This window comes from Perognathus longimembris, chromosome 13 (assembly GCF_023159225.1).
Source record: "Perognathus longimembris pacificus isolate PPM17 chromosome 13, ASM2315922v1, whole genome shotgun sequence".
In the NCBI taxonomy this organism is placed as follows: Eukaryota; Metazoa; Chordata; class Mammalia; order Rodentia; family Heteromyidae; genus Perognathus; species Perognathus longimembris.
Genome location: NC_063173.1, coordinates 31,461,187 through 31,477,682, shown reverse-complemented (window position 1 = coordinate 31,477,682; position 16,496 = coordinate 31,461,187).

Genomic DNA, 16,496 nt, shown 5'->3' with positions numbered 1-16,496 from the left:
GTATTTAGGCAATGAAACAGTCTGGGTTCTCCAGTGGAAGAAAGAAGTACACAGAGACTATAAAAGAGATTTATCATAGAGGATAGGGGCATGGCTCAAGTGGTAGAGGGCCTGACTGGCCAGCCAGCACTGTCTACTCCAGTACTATGTGGGCAATGGGGGGGCGAGAGAGAGAGAGAGAGAGAGAGAGAGAGAGAGAGAGAGAGAGAGAGAGAGAGAGAGAGAAAGAAAATAATTGGAAGCAGAGATGTATGATATTCTGTTAACAACTGGAATAAATCACTTGAAAGTCGAATGTCTCAGAACTGGAATATTGGTGGGGGTTGAAAAGTAGAATAGCTGGTGGAGGCCCATAGCCCAAGCACCAGGTACTCCAGTGTCTAAATGGAGGACAAAAAGATGGCTTGGCTCAAGAAGTGAGGATTTTTACATCTGAGAATTCAGGACTTACAGTTAGAAGAGCTAATTCCATTTCCAACTAAATCTCAGAAAGAGCCTCTGAGCTCACTTTCGCTTTTTGTGTATTTTTTAAAATATGAGGCATGTAACACTTCATCTATCAATTGCATTGAAAAATTAAAGAAAATAGAGAAAAGATTATTGAATCTGCCAGACTGGGGTCATGAAATCTCAAACTTCCTGCCCCCTGACCTGACCCTATTTAAGCCTGACCAGCTTAGGTGCCATTACACCATGCCTTGTGTCCTGTGTCTTGTGGCCTATGTCCTGTCTTGTAACTCTTTTCCAGTTACTATGGCATCCCACTTCAAATCTCCATTGGAGCTGATCTAGTTTGTTGGTATTATTTTTCTGCTCTTTCTTTCCTCTCCTGCTCTCATGGCTCAGTTTTCTTACATTGCTAAGTCTATTCACAAGGCTGCAGGTATTTATAAGAGTCCTACTGCATTCACTGACCTTCTAATAAAGACTCCCAATTTGGCGTCTCAAAAAAAGAAAAAAAAAGAAAAGAAAGTTTCCGATGAGTTCTTTTGTTACTCAGTGTATAGAAAATTGGAGTTTCTAGTCAAAAGCAACCCTGATACTAAGAAAGTTATTATTTCTATAGATGTAACACACACTATATTCCTGGAGAAGCTCTATCTTGGTTAAACGTAGATGCTCTTATAATCTTAAATCACATGGGAACCTCAGGACAAGCACCATGTGTACAGAGTCTAAACTAGAAGAAATGGTTTAATGTTTTCTTTATTAAAATTTAGCTCTCTGGCACCTTGTGCCCTAGTGGACAGAAATCAATTTGAAATCAAAATCATCTTGAGAGGTCAGGCTGTACCATCTGTAGCCTTCCCAGTAGAAATAGTCTAACTGAAATAAGGAAATCATTGGAGTTTTTTTTTTTTTTTTTTTTTTTGGCCAGTCCTGGGCCTTGGACTCAGGGCCTGAGCACTGTCCCTGGCTTCTTCCCGCTCAAGGCTAGCACTCTGCCACTTGAGCCACAGCGCCGCTTCTGGCCATTTTTCTGTATATGTGGTGCTGGGGAATCGAACCTAGGGCCTCGTGTATCTGAGGCAGGCACTCTTGCCACTAGGCTATATCCCCAGCCCCATTGGAGTTTTTGGACACATTGCAACTAGCATCAGAACACCATTCTGAGCTGGACTTCTGGATGTTTATCATAATGGGGAAAAATAGGACATTAGAATCAGAGAGATCTGGTGCCAGATCTAGCTAATGACTTAAGGTAATTTAAATTCTCTAAATTTAGTGTTTCTTTGTTATAGCTATTTTTGCAATGAATATTTTGTGTATTTTTTTGCCCAAGGATAGCCTCAGACTGTGATCCTCCTACCTGCACCTATCATGTGGCTAAAATTATAAAAGCATATCTGGTTTGTAGATAGAGTTTTGCTAACTCTTTTTGACTGTATTGGACTTGAACCATGATCCTTCCAATATCTACCTCCTGAATATCTCAGATTGCAGATTTGATCTTATGCCTGACTTATATTCAATCTGCTCATCTGAGAACTATAAATCCTAATAACCACTTCACAACATCATTGTGGATAAAAGATATACTCTATATAAAGTATTAACACAATATCTGCTTGGTTAATTGTTTATATTAAGCATAAACATGGTTGAATAGGAAATGCTATGCTATGCAGAAACTCTTTTGTTTGAATATCCTTTTTTTTTTTTTTAAAGATCTAGATGTCAGGAAACTGGTCATTATATTGATCATTCTTTACCCTTTTGGATTATAATATGTAAAATAAAAACAATGAGTAAGTGAAGTAAAAATGTTCTGTTTTGTGAAACAAGGCCCAGGGAAGATGATCTTGGACAACATCCAAAATAGATTGTAATATAATGATTATTTCCATATTTGTGTGCCATATTTATGGGCCACACACTGCATGTACACAATTTTGCCTTTCTTCTCTGCTAGTAACTGAATGATAGTCAGCTGTTTGTGTAATGCAGTTGCTTAGAAGCCGTGACAGGTTCCAGCATAATCAAGACAGCCACTCAACATTGATCAGGCTATGATTTCTTTGTACTCTAGCAAAGTCTTTGCATCATGATCATGGTTTGCCATTCTTTAATATTCCCCTTTGGCACTTGTCTTTCTTTACAGGAGTCACTGTGTTCTATTATCTAGAATATGATATTTGAACTTCGTGAAGAAAGTCACTAGGCTACCCACTGAAAAGCATTTTTCTCATATTTCTGTGGCCCTCTCTTAAGTCAGTGTGCTCATGTATGTGATCAAGTTCTTACTAATGAAATAAGAGTAAGAGAATCCTTTTAAGCCTGGCTTGTGTAATTTTCCCCAGTGTGCTTTCACAAACTATTCTCTGCAGTCATGAGAATCTAGGGAGTTATGAATCCTAGGGCAGGAGTTTGGATCCTTGTCTGACCAAAGTGAGGGGAGTGACCGTACTGATGGAAGCAATGTTATTTTTGTCTTTAGGTAGGTGAAAAGTAACTTCTATTGCTTTAAGCCACTGAATGTTTGGGGTCTCTTCTTACAATCCAGTTTACTCGAACTACGTAATTACACAGATATAGGTGTAAATCTGGTATTGAGTTTTTGATAGGTTCTTGGTATTTAGCTATTAACTTAGCCTCTCTAAGCTTATTACATTGTGTGATATAGGAATATGTAATTGTCACTTGTTCTGTGTTCTTATGTGACAGTCAGCTGGGTGTGGCTAGAGACAGAGCTGGCAAAGAAAAAGGAGATCTGATGTGATGCACAGACCTCATGGACAAGAGCATCTGCCAGTCAGGTTGCAGAAGGAAAGAACAATGGCAGAACAAAGGGCTGGTCTTCTTCCGGAACTGCTGTAGATGAAGCAAGGCACAATAAGGTAAATGAACAATTTCAGTGTACACACGCATATGCAACATCAGATATAAGAATGGAACTATTTCTTGGAAGTTTCTTTTTCCCACTCAGTCATAGGGTATGTCCCAGTTACCTATTGTTTTGGTTGGAATATAACATGTTGTTCCCTAGGCTATAGAGGGAAGACAGGTAGGAAAATGATAGTTCAGGCTCTCCCTAAGCAAAACCAAGCGAAAAATAGGTTGGTGACACTCAAATGGTAGAGTGCAAGGCCATGAGCCCAATGTTATCAATGAAATAAAATAATGAAACGAAATAAGTTCTTCTCTACTTGTTTCTACTAGATATTTTGGTTACAATTGACTAAAAGATTAGTCAGTGCAAAAGGAACAAATACAGAGGATTGATACCTGAGAACCGACCATGTGGTTCTTAAGAATTTGGAAACTTTTCAGGAAGCGGGCTATACAAACATAGGAGGCTGTAAGTGGTGCTCACTAGTTGGTTCTTTGTTTGTTTGTTTTTGTTTTTTGCCAGTCCTGGGCCTTGAACTCAGGGCCTGAGCACTATCCCTGGCTTCTTTTTGCTCAAGGCTAGCACTCTGCCACTTGAGTCACAGTGCCACTTCTGGCCATTTTCTATATACATGGTGCCGAGGAATCGAACCCAGGGCTTCATGTATAACAGGCAAGCACTCTTGCCACTAGGCCATATTCCCAGCCGCAAGGTGGTTCTTGTAGGTGCCCAGAAGAGTAGAATACAAACAGGAATGTGTACAATGAAGGCTAGGCTCAGGTGGTTTCAGATGAGAATGAGTACCCTCCTGGGAATTGACTTAGAGTCCATTCATGTCACATTCTGGCTTGTATACATTTCATTCCGCATCCTGAGATTTTGAATGAGATTACTTTTTTAAATAGTAGGCTAATCAGTTTGGTAGCGGAAATTTATTGACAGCTTAGCATTCATTCTGTGATGACTTACTACCTTATTCTTTTATCTAGATGTTTATAGCAAGGATCAGGAGAAAAACACACAGCAGAAGGTGGCACATCCATAATCCCAGCACTTCCGAGGCTGAGGCAAGAAAATAGCAAGTTTGATGTCATCCTGGGATACAAAGTGAATTCCAGGCAAGATAGCTCTACAGTCAGATCTAGTATCAAACAAACAAAACAAAAATTAAAACAAAAGAAAACCCCCAAAGCCAACTGACCAATCAACCAACAGTAAGAAAGTAGATTTCAAAAATGTGTACTCTGACCAGACAATAGGAAATAGGGACAATAGGAAAGAGGCTGTGAGAGCATTGGAGGGTCAAGAGTGTAAAGGTTGTACCAGCTTTGAGCTTTGAGGGGGCCGCTTCAAGGTGCCCCTTTTACACAAGAAGTTGTGTTTTCAAGATGTAGTTTTCTGCATTCATCTTCTCAGGCATTGAGAGGGTATGGCAGCCAAAGACCAAGGAAGTCTAGTCACTGCTCAACCATCGTCTCATCCACATGATTCTGTTTTTATAGGCTTGTAGAACACTGAAGTACAGGATCTTGGAGATTTCCATCCAGAGTTAAAGGAAGATGTAGGAGGCCAGAGAATGTGTAGCAACGTCACAGTTCCTCCAAATGGCTCCTGAGTTGTCAATGTGTGAAGCTGTGATGATGAAGCCTAAGCTTTAATACAGATTTTAGGAAGTTAGAAATGCCAGGAACATTGAATATCTGCCAAGGAAAGTTATAGGCAGGAAGTAGAGAGAGCCTCTTAAAATTCATATGTTGGAGTCCAATCACCAATGTGATACTATTAGAAGGGGTGACTTGTGGGAAGTGATTAGTTCTTTTAGGAAAGAGGTCTTAAGGAGCTGCCTTCTGCCTTGCACATGAGGAAACAGCAAGAAGGCTACCATATTTGTATTGAGAAATGACCCTTACCATGCATCCAGTGAGTGAATCTGCTGCTGCTTTGGTCTTGCCTCTGGATAACAAGAAGTAAATTTCTGTTGTTTATAAATTACCGAATGTCCATTTTGGAGATATGATTACTCTATCTGAGGCAGGTAAGGGTGTCTTTTTACTAAGCCTTGATTTTTAGTTATTGGTTTGCTTATCAATTGATTGTCCTTAACAGGTTGAATTTTACTTTGTATCTTAACTTCTCTTTATAGCAAAACAATTTGCTTCAATTTGCTTGGCATCACCTCTCTTAAAGTTTGACAGGCTGTCTTCTCTAGAATGGAACCACATAATGCTAACTGCAAGGCATCCCTTCACGAGCACAATCAGTGACTAAAGATAATGCCTGTGTACCTTATGTCACTTCCCTCAGTGAAGTTTTTTTTTTTATCAAGGATATTCAAAAGTCACTTTGAAGAAAGCAGTCATGTGCTACAATGATGGCCTGCACAAACAATAGTGGTTCTACCAGATTATGTTGACTGGGTACTTCATCATTTGTGTGTGAGCACTGTGATGTTGGGCATAATGATGAAGTTGCCTCACAACACATTTCTCAGCATAGCATTGATGTCACTAAGCAAGGCACATTTACATGAGAGTACTTTGAAAAGTCATGGAAGGGCCAGTTTGATGAAGCTGGTGAAATGTCATTGTCTGCCTGGGATATATGTTCCCAGTAGAAGCATAAACCAGTCTTCAATGAGTTCTGTGACCTCATTGATGAAATCCAGATCTGCTGTGGTTAGCAGTAACTCATGGTTTCTAATTTAATTTCTCCTCAGGAATAGCTATATTTTTCAGGAATAAGTAAAAATATCACTAGACAAAGTTAGCATCTAATTTGATTTTGCTAAACTTTTGAGCTACACAAATACTGACCATTTTTTTAAAAAGTCATTTTTACCTACTTTTAAAAAGTCATTTTATTCAGAAAGTGACTTAAGAGAAAGAATTTCTCAGAAATAAAACTACAATCTCTCATTTTTTAAAAACAGACTTTTACTACTGCCAAATAGAACTGATCTGACTTTGGATAAGAGAGCTACTATAGAAACCCAGTAACACAGCAAGGAAACAGATTTCCCCTGAGCTCCAGAAGGGAAAAACCCATCCCTGTTATTATCTGCAATTGCTACTTAGTAGGCATCTCTCCATCTGGTTCTGTAGACCAGTGTTGCTGTTGATTCAGAGTCTGTGGTTCATTCAGAGACCCAAAGGAATGCTGTAATCCCCTCTAGCCCACTTCATGAGGATATGCCACCTACAAACACAGGCAATGGGTATGGCACAAATCTCTTGCAGGTAATTGCCAAAACTTCCAGTAACACAGTGTGAAACACAATTTTTCAAGGATATGCATAAATAAGAGTGCTGAAATCTTATCTGTCCAGAGTCCAAAATATAATCTTGTGACCACAATTTTCTGAATGGTGGTAAGATGGTAGTTTGTGGTTATGATGGGAAAGTTCTGTTCAATTCATTTTAATTAAGTTCAACTTCAGTTAGGGTGACTGAATTTTTAACATCTAATTGTTCAATTAATACATCTTTATGAAACACCTTTTTATATCAGGCACCAGCAGTGAAGGAATAATGAAATACTTCCTTTTTCTTGGTGCTTCTCCATTTTTGTCTACTTAGGGGAGACAAAAGTTCTTCTTGGTTTCAAGCACTGAATCTCCTCTATGTAAATCAAATTGCTTTAATGGCAGGATTTCAGTGCTTTGTACAATCAGTGTTCCCTCTCTCATATATGTATCTATCATCTCTCTCTCTGTCTTTGTGTCTGTGTGCCCACCCATCCAACCATCCATCCATCCATTATCTAGCTATTTGAATCTCTCTCTCTCTCTCTCTCTCTCTCTCTCTCTCTCTCTCTCTCTCTCTCACCCAAACAAATCCAGGAAGCTCTAACTATGAGCAAATATCTCTGGCAGGAATTAGTCTCTAACAGATCTGCTATCTAGTCATGTGCCTGCTGTGGAAGAAAAAGAGGCTGTCCCCTAGGCTCCTGTGTTTGGAAATAGTATCAACAACCTAGGAAATTCCCTTCTACTAGGTTCAACTGTTGAAAAGATAAAGGTAATTTTTCAGAAGGAGATTGTATTATTAGAGAAAAAGATGATGCCTAGCACTGACCACTGCTGTCAAGATGAATGTTGGCATGCTACACAGTTATCAAAGAGAATCGTGGACAAGTAGTGGCTCTTAAATTAGGAAGTGAATTAGAAAAATCATCATTGTTTGTGACAGATGGTGCAACATTTCAGTGCTCTCCAAAAACAGAGGGAAAAAAGGAGATAGCTACATAAAACAGTAACTATAGAATGAACACTTTAGATCTGATAGGTCAAAAACAGAGCATTGTGCAGGCCAATAAGAAAGGACTGAAACCTGATGGAAGGTGTCACTTTATCTAAAGAATGTATGTGTCATTCAGAAGGGATGTAGGTCAGGAGAAGCAGAGAGACACAAGCCAGAGAACAGAGCACCTTGATTAGATATGGAAACACCCATTTTCCCCAGGCATATGCATCCTTATCAAGTCAGCAGACACACTGGTTTCATTAATGAGCATCAGAGTATCTATAGGAGATCCAAATTTTTTTTTTTTTTTGCCTACCAGTGGAATTTCTGATATGCTGGCTTGCCCTCAACTCTTCCACTGGAAAAGAATGTCCAACAGAAAGAGATGAACAGATCCATTCTCTTTTAGAAAACAGATACTCTGTATTATACACTCATGTGAGAATGAGTCATTAAAAATGGAATCTACTTTGAAAATCAGTTATGGTCTAGTTTTTGGTGCTGCTAGGCTGAGGGTCAAGCATTTCATTAGATTCACCAAGTGAATAGCAAAGCCTCTTGGTTAGCTGATTTCATTCTGGTAGCAGGTTGACTTTGTTACCTGCTTTGTCTCAAATGTCTTTAAGAAGTGACTAACTCTTCAAAGCCTCAGAGATGTTTAGATGAAACTAGAAGTCAGGGGGTTAAGCATAAAAGTATCTTAATAATAATAGTCTTCTATATTTAGTGTTGTGTCTGGCAGACTTAAAAACTCTACTTTCATTAACTCATTTGAATACTTTATGAGGGAAATAATTTCAGGACCCATTTAAGTAAGGATTCTAGCTCTTAGAATTCATGCAAAATTCGAATACCTAGTTCAGAAACAGAATTATTTCTCCCACCAATCTAGTGTTTCTTATTTCTCCACACTTTGTATATGTGCTTACACAATTGATGTTTAAATTTTGAGATCAATTCAGTCATTCACTAGCCCAATATGAGCACTAGAACTCTATAACAAAGAATAGGCAGATACCATCTTCACTCCTAACCAACCTTTGAAAAGTAGTTTTTTTTTTTTTTTTTGCCAGTCCTGGGCCTTGAACTCAGGGCCTGAGCACTGTCCCTGGCTTCCTTTTGCTCAAGGCTAGCACTTTGCCACTTGAGCCACAGCGCCACTTCTGGCCATTTTCTATATATGTGGTTCTGGGGAATCGAACCCAGGGCTTCATGTATACGAGGCAAGCTCTCTACCACTAGGCCATATTCCCAGCCCTGAAATGTAGGACATACTGAGTGTCCACCTTCTGCTTGTTGCAGGCCAAAAGGCTGGGGAGCTTCAAGCTTCAAATTCCTTAGATAGATGCTGTGCTAGCATGCTACCAGGGTTTTTATTTGCATTGCCTTACAAAATGATAAACATCTAGAAAGATAGATAGATAGATAGATAGATGATAGATAGATAGATAAATATAAAGACAAAATATAACCACATTATAAGAGATTTTCCCTAAATCAAAGGTTTTTTTTTTTGACTGTAGCTCATTTTTAATTTACTTTCTTGTCTCTTTTCCTAAATAAACCCTATGAAAGGAAGAGTTTTCTGTCCTACTCTGCTGCTATGTCAGAGTCTAGCAAAGAAGGCACTTCATCAATATTCATTAGACTCACAGAGAGAATTTGTTTTTTAAAGGTAAGTAGTTGGATAATGTCCCCAGTGTTTAGAATGTTGGATCAAAGATTTAAATGTCTAAATGAATCCAGAGTCTGTGTTTATGTTCTGGTCTGAATCATGCTATCTCTCTTTCTATACAAAATGTTTTAAAAAATACTAGTGTTTTTCCACCAATATTCATCTCAGAGTTTTGTAAGCATGGTTTTACATTCCTTTCATGCCAACTATTTATCTAAGTTTTTGTTAAACTAGCTGGAACTTAGCTTAGACCAAAGACTAAAACGGTAATTAGGGAACCATTTGAAAGCAGAAAATTTAAGATATAAATACTTATGCATGTGTGTTTACATGTGAAGACATAAATATCTACAAAAGTCCATACAAATATAAGGAAGAAAATGCAAATATTTAATACTGTCATTCTCCCCACAGATACTACTCTCTCTCTCTCTCTCACACACACACACACACACACAGCACACACACAGACACACAGACACACGCCTTGCTATCACTTCTGTTCTTGTTTTATTCTTTTCTCATTCTGATCATCTGTGGCTTCAGGGCCAGTGTTCGAGTTTCTTGCTCAGTACGTCACGCATTATGTCTGGCTGTGGATTCACTGAGGCTCATTCCCTTCTACTTTTTCTTAAGAAGAAGGAAAAATATTTTTACCTATTTTTCTTCACATTTTCCTCCTCTTTTAAGAAATCTTTTTCTTTTTTTTTTTTTTTTTTTTTTTTTTTTTTTTTTTTTTTTTTTTTTTTTTTAGAATTTTTTTTTTTTTTATTATCAATTGAACATAAATTTTTTTTTTTTTTACAAGGTGCTGTGCAAAGAGGGTGCAGTTACATAGTAGGGCATTGTGTACATTTCTTGTGATATCTTACAACCTGTTTTCCCATCCCTTGTCTAGGTCAGGTAGACCCATATGCAGTATACAATGTATCAAGCACATATACAGTGTTCACAGACTTGGTCTCTACTGTCTCTCCATCTCCCTTTGTTAACAGTCATATATCAGGGAGATCATGCCCCTTTGTTTTCTGTGTTCTAGGCTTGTCTCACTCAACATTATTTGTTCGAGTTCTGACCATTTCCCTGCAAATAACAATATTTCACCATTCCTAATCGCTATGTAGTATTCCATTGTGTATAAGTACCATATTTTTTGGATCCATTCATCTGTGGAGGGGCATCTGGGTTGTTTCCAAATTTTGGCTATTGTGAATTGTGCTGCGATAAACATGGAAGTACAAATGTCCTTTTGATATCTTGGGTTTTGCTGTTTAGGATAGATGCCTAGGAGTGGTATGGCTGGGTCATAGGGTAGGTCTATATTGAGCTTTTTGAGAAACCTCCATACTGTTCTCCAAAGTGGCTGTACTAATTTGCACTCCCACCAACAATGGAGAAGGGTTCCTCTTTCCCCACAGCCCCTCCAGCATTTGTTGTTTCCTGAGTTCAGAGTATAGGCCATTCTAACTGGGGTGAGGTGGTATCTCAGGGTTGTTTTTATTTGCATTTCCTTTACTAGCAGGGATGTTGAGCATTTCCTCATGTGTTTCTTTGCCATTTTTATATCTTCTCTTGTGAAGTCTCTCTTTAGCTCTTTTGCCCATTTCCTAATAGGTTTATTGGGCTTGGAGGGGCTTAGTTTTTTGAGTTCTCTGTAGATGACAGATATCAGGCCTTTGTCTGTTGCTGTGCTGGTAAATATCCTTTCCCATATCGTTGGCTGTCTTTCTATTTTGGTGGCTATGACCTTAGCTGTGCAGAAACTTTTTAATTTGTAGTAGTCCCATTTGTTGAGTCTTTCCCCTATTTGTTGTGCGCCTGGGACTCTATTCAGGAAGTTCCTTCCTGTGCCTATAAGTTCTAGTGTCTTTCCTACTCTGTCCTTCAGTAGTTTCAAGGCTTCAGGTCTGATGTTGAGGTCCTTGATCCATTTTGAGTTGATCTTGGTGCATGGTGATAGGCTTGGGTCTACTTTGAGTTTTCTGCATATGGCTGCCCAGTTCTCCCAGCACCAGTAGTTGAAGAGGCTATGTTTATTCCATTGTATGTCTTTAGCTCCTTTGTCGAATATCAGTTGGCTGTAAGAGTGCGGTTTTATTTCTGGGTCTTCAATTCTAATCCACTGGTCTTCCGATCTGTTTTTATACCAATACCATGCTGTTTTTGTTATGATGGCCTTGTAGTAGAGCTTGAAGTCTGGTATGGTGATACCTCCTGCACTATGTTTTTTGCCTAGAATTGCTTTGGCTATTCTAGGTTTTTTGCTGTTCCATATGAACTTATGGATTGGTTTCTCTATTTCAGTGAAGAATGTGGCTGGGATTTTGATAGGTATTGCATTGAATTTGTATAACAATTTGGGCAGTATGGCCATTTTCACTATATTGATTCTGCCTACCCATGAGCATGGGAGGTCTTTCCATCTCCTTGTGTCTTCTTTGATTTCCCTTATTAGATTTTTGTAGTTTTCATTGAATAGGTCCGTCACGTCCTTGGTTAAGTTGATCCCTAGGTACTTTATTCTTTTTTTGGCTACTGTAAATGGAATCGTTTCCATAATTTCCTTTTCTGTTTGTCTATTGCTGGTGTACAGAAAAGCTGCTGACTTTTGTGGATTGATTTTGTATCCTGCTACTTTGCCAAATTGGTTTATTAGATGTAGGAGTTTGGGTACTGAGTTTTTTGGGTCCTTGAGATATAAGATCATGTCGTCTGCGAATAGGGATAACTTGATTTCTTCCTTGCCGATGTGGATCCCTTTGATGTCCTCCTCTTGCCTTATTGCTATGGCTAGGGATTCCAGTACTATGTTGAACAGAAGTGGGGAGAGTGGGCATCCTTGTCTTGTTCCTGTGTTTAGGGGGAATGATTTAAGTTTCTCTCCATTTAATATGATATTAGCAGTTGGTCTGTTGTATATGGCTTTTATTGTTTTGAGGAATGTTCCATCTATTCCTGTTCTCTCCAAAGCTTTTAATAGGTATGGATGTTGTATTTTGTCAAAGGCTTTTTGGGCATCGACTGAGATAACAATGTGATTCTTGATTTTAGTTCTGTTTATGTGGTGAATTACATTGATTGATTTACGGATGTTGAACCATCCTTGTGACTGAGGGATGAAGCCTACTTGGTCATGATGTATGATATTCTTGATCACTTTCTGGATCCTGTTAGCTAATATTTTATTGAGGAGCTTTGCATCTGTGTTCATTAGTGATATTGGTCTGTAGTTCTCTTTTTTTGTTGGATCTTTGCCTGGTTTGGGGATGAGTATGATATTAGCTTCGTAGAATGAGTTCGGGATTTTTCCCTCCGTTTCTATTTCGCGGAAGAGTTTGAGGAGTATTGGAATTAGCTCCTCACTAAAGGTTTTGTAGAATTCATTGGTGAATCCATCTGGGCCTGGGCTTTTCTTAGTAGGGAGGTTCTTGATTACCTCCTGTATCTCACCGTAAGTTATTGGTTTATTTAGTTGATTTATTTCTTCTTGGTTCAGTTTGGGCAGTTTGTACTTCTCTAAGAATTGATCCATTTCTGTAAAATTATTGTTTTTTGTTGAGTAGAGGTTTTGGAAATAGCTCCTTATGATTGTTTGAATATCGTGTGTATTTGTTGTAATTTTTCCTGTGGAGTCCCTGATTTTACGTATATGAGTCTCTTCTCTTCTTTTTTTTGTGAGTCTTGCAAGGGGTCTGTCAATTTTGTTTATTTTCTCAAAGAACCAGCTTTTAGTCTTATTTATTTGTTGAATGGTCTTTCTATTTTCAATCAGATTTATCTCTTCTTTAATCTTTGTAATCTCTCCCCTCCTAGTCGTTTTAGATTCTGTCATTTCTTGTTTCTCCAGTTGTTTTAGTTTCATCGTGAGGGTATTCACCTGCTCTGCTTCCATTCTTTTAATGTGGGTACTGAGTGCAATGATCTTGCCCCTCAGTACTGCCTTAGCTGTGTCCCATAGGTTTCTTTGTGATGTGTTTTCTTTGTCATTGTGGCTTATGAATTCGTTGATTTCATCTTTAATTTGATCTGTGGCCCAAGTGTTGGATAGCAGCGTGGGGTTTAGCCTCCAAGAGTGTGTATAGGCTCTGTGGTATCCTTTGTTGTTGAGGGTTACCTTTAATCCACTGTGATCAGATATAATACATGGGATGATGTCAATTCTTTTGTATTTGCTGAGGTTCTTTGTGTGGGCTATGACGTGGTCTATTTTGGAATATGATCCATGGGCTGCTGAAAAGAAGGTGTATTGGGTCTCTGTAGGGTGGAAGGTTCTATATAGGTCTGTTAGATCCATTTGGGCAATGGTGTTATTTAGGTCCTCAGCTCCCTTACTAATCCTCTGGGTGTTGGATCTGTCTCTTGGAGAGAGAGGAGTATTAAAGTCACCCACTATGATTGTGTTTGCATCTATCTTGCTCTGTAATTCTGTGAGAATTTGCTTGACATATGTCGGGCCTCTTTTGTTCGGTGAGTATACATTTATCACCGTGATGTCTTGATTCTGGATTTTTCCTTGTATCAATATGTAGTGTCCTTCTTTGTCTTTTTGAGTGGACTTTAAAGAGAAATCCAGTTTGTCTGAGATCAGGATGGCTACACCTGCCGTTTTGGTGGGTGCATTTGCTTGGTAGATCTTGCTCCATCCTTTCATTCGAAGCCTGTTTTTGTCCCTTGCTGTAAGGTGGGTCTCTTGTAGACAACAGATGTCAACTTTTTGCTTGCGGATCCATTCTGCCAGTCTGCTCCTCTTGATCGGGGAGTTTAAGCCATTTATATTTAAAGAGATCAAGGATAAGGGTGTTTTTTCTCCTTCCATTTTCTTGTTGGGCTGTTTTTTCCTGTTGTTTTTTTTTTTTTTCTTCTTGTCTTTAGTGAGCTTGTGTTTCTGCTGGACTTTGGCTATTGAAGTTTCTTTCTGAATCTGTCTGTGTGTCTTTTACGATCTCTGTTGGGTGGGCTTCCCCTCTTAATATTCGCTGTAGGGCTGGTTTTTTATTCACATACTCCTTTAGCTCCTCTTTGGTGTGGAAAGATCTGGTTCTCCCTTCGAATGTGAACTCCAGTTTCGCTGGATATTTGATCCGAGGTTGTAAATTGTTATTCTGAAGTACTTGGATGGTGTTCTTCCACTCACTTCGAGCTTGGTAAGTTTGTGTGGATAAGTCGGATGTTATTCGAATCCTCTTCCCATTGAAAAAAGTTTCCTTCTTCGCTTTGGCTGAATTCAGAATTTGCTCTTTAATCTTGAGGTCTGTAGTCTTGAATATTATGTGCCTTGGGGTGGTTTTCCTGGGGTCTGGCCTGCCAGGTGTCCTATAGGCTTCGGTTACCTGGATGGGGTCCCCTGTGAGATTGGGGAAGTTTTCTGCAATAACTTTATTGAGAACATGATTAAGCCCTCTGCTCTGATATTCGGCTCCTTCTTCTATTCCAATTATACGCAGATTATATCTCTTGTCTTTGTCCATTAGTTCCTGGAGTAATCTTCCCTGAAGCTTCACCTTTTCTTGGAGTGTGGTCATTTTCTGGTTGTTGTCAGCTGCTTCATCGTCCAGGCGAGAGATTCTGGATTCCATATGGTCCACTCTTTGTGTTATGGTTTCAATTGCGGAGTTTATGGATGTCAGAGAGCTATTCATGGTTGTCATATCAGCTCTGATCGTGGAAATTTCTTCCTTTAAAGAGTTGTATTTTAAATCTATTTTTTCATGCATTTCAATTCTCAGGGTGTGGAGATTTTCTTTAAAGGCGGCTTGCATTGTATCCATTTTTGCTTCCATTTCTTTAAACGAGGCTTGCATTGTATCCAGTTTTGCTTCCATTTCTTTCTTGGCTTCCTGGGTGTCCTTCCAGATTTCCGCTCTAAACTCCTGGAATTGTTTTCTGATTTCATTTCTGACGGTTTCGATCATTCCTGTTAACATGTCCTCATTTGCTTTTTTATTCTCCATCTCCTCTCCAGTCGTGCTGCTTTTTGGAGCTGGCGAGTTGGCTTGTCCTTTGATGAACTGAGTTATGTTTCTTTGTGATTTGCGCATCTGGAAGTCTGTGTAGTTCTTCCCTCCCTTCTGTGTAGGCGTGTCTGCGTCAGCAGGTGCTGTCGCTGTGGCCCCGCCCACCAGTGCAGGGCACGCCTATCAGAGCGGGCGCTTTCGCCGGGGCCCCGCCCTCCTGTGCACTGTGAGTCCCCTACAACAGGCACTTAAGTGGGGTCTGCCTCCCAGAGCGAGCCCTGGGTTGTTGGGTTGTGCTTGCGCCCTCCCGCGAGTCCGTTGGGGGGGGGGAAGCAGTATGTGTGGGGCCCAGTGGGATCGACTGTCCGGGTGTGGCTTGGCACCCTCAGACCTCGCCTCCGCTTCGAGGAGGGGGAACGAGATCAGGCTCAGGTGACCCTGCTGGGCTGGTATTGCCCACCAGCGCCTGTGATTTTAGTTGTAAGAGTCCGCAAGGTCTAGGCGCCTCGGGTGGGGCTTGCCCTGCCGGCCGTCCCTGGCCCCTGTTGGGAAGGGGACGGGGCCGGTTCTGCCAGTTCAGGAACCTTTGGGGGCTTGGGGCTGTTCCGCCCTTCCCCTGCTAGACTGGCTTCCCAGTGCCTGCTGGGAGCTTCCCGCCTGATTTGGGGAATCTTTGTTCCCACGGGAGTGGGGAGGGGGAGGGAGGGAGATATATCGTCTTTGTCGGGCTTGGGTCTCCCGTTGGGGGAAGGGATTATGGGGGACTCACTTTTGCTGCTTTGTGTGCGTGTCCCGCACCGCCGTTGGCCCTTCAGGGGTTGGCGAAGTGTCGTGGTGGCTCCCCCGTTCCCTCTTTCTGCCGCGCTGGGTTCCCTTGTCCGAATCCGGTGTGGACCCGAACTTCTCGTCGCTGCTGGGTGTGTCTTGGTCCGCACCCTGCTTTGTGTCCGTGGGGTCTCCCGCTATATGGATTCTGCGCTCCTGGCAACCTGTCTGCCGATCGCCGGGTTTCCCTTTCCCAGCCTGACCCTGTTTGGGCCAGGGCCGGCTGGTGGGGGGAGGGTGCCCCGATTAATCTCCGGCTCCGTGTAGGTTTTCGGTTCTTCTTTTTTGCTCCTTTTTGTTTTCCTGCGTTTCTCCACTGCTTCTGGATGCTGGTTTTGCTCGGTTCTTGGTGGAGTGTTGGGTGTTGGAGTTCCCAGCTCGCTATTCAGTTGGTGCGAGTCGGGGTGCCTCCCTATTGTCTCGGCGCCATCTTTCTCCTCCCGAGAAATCTTTTTCTTCACGAAGAAAGT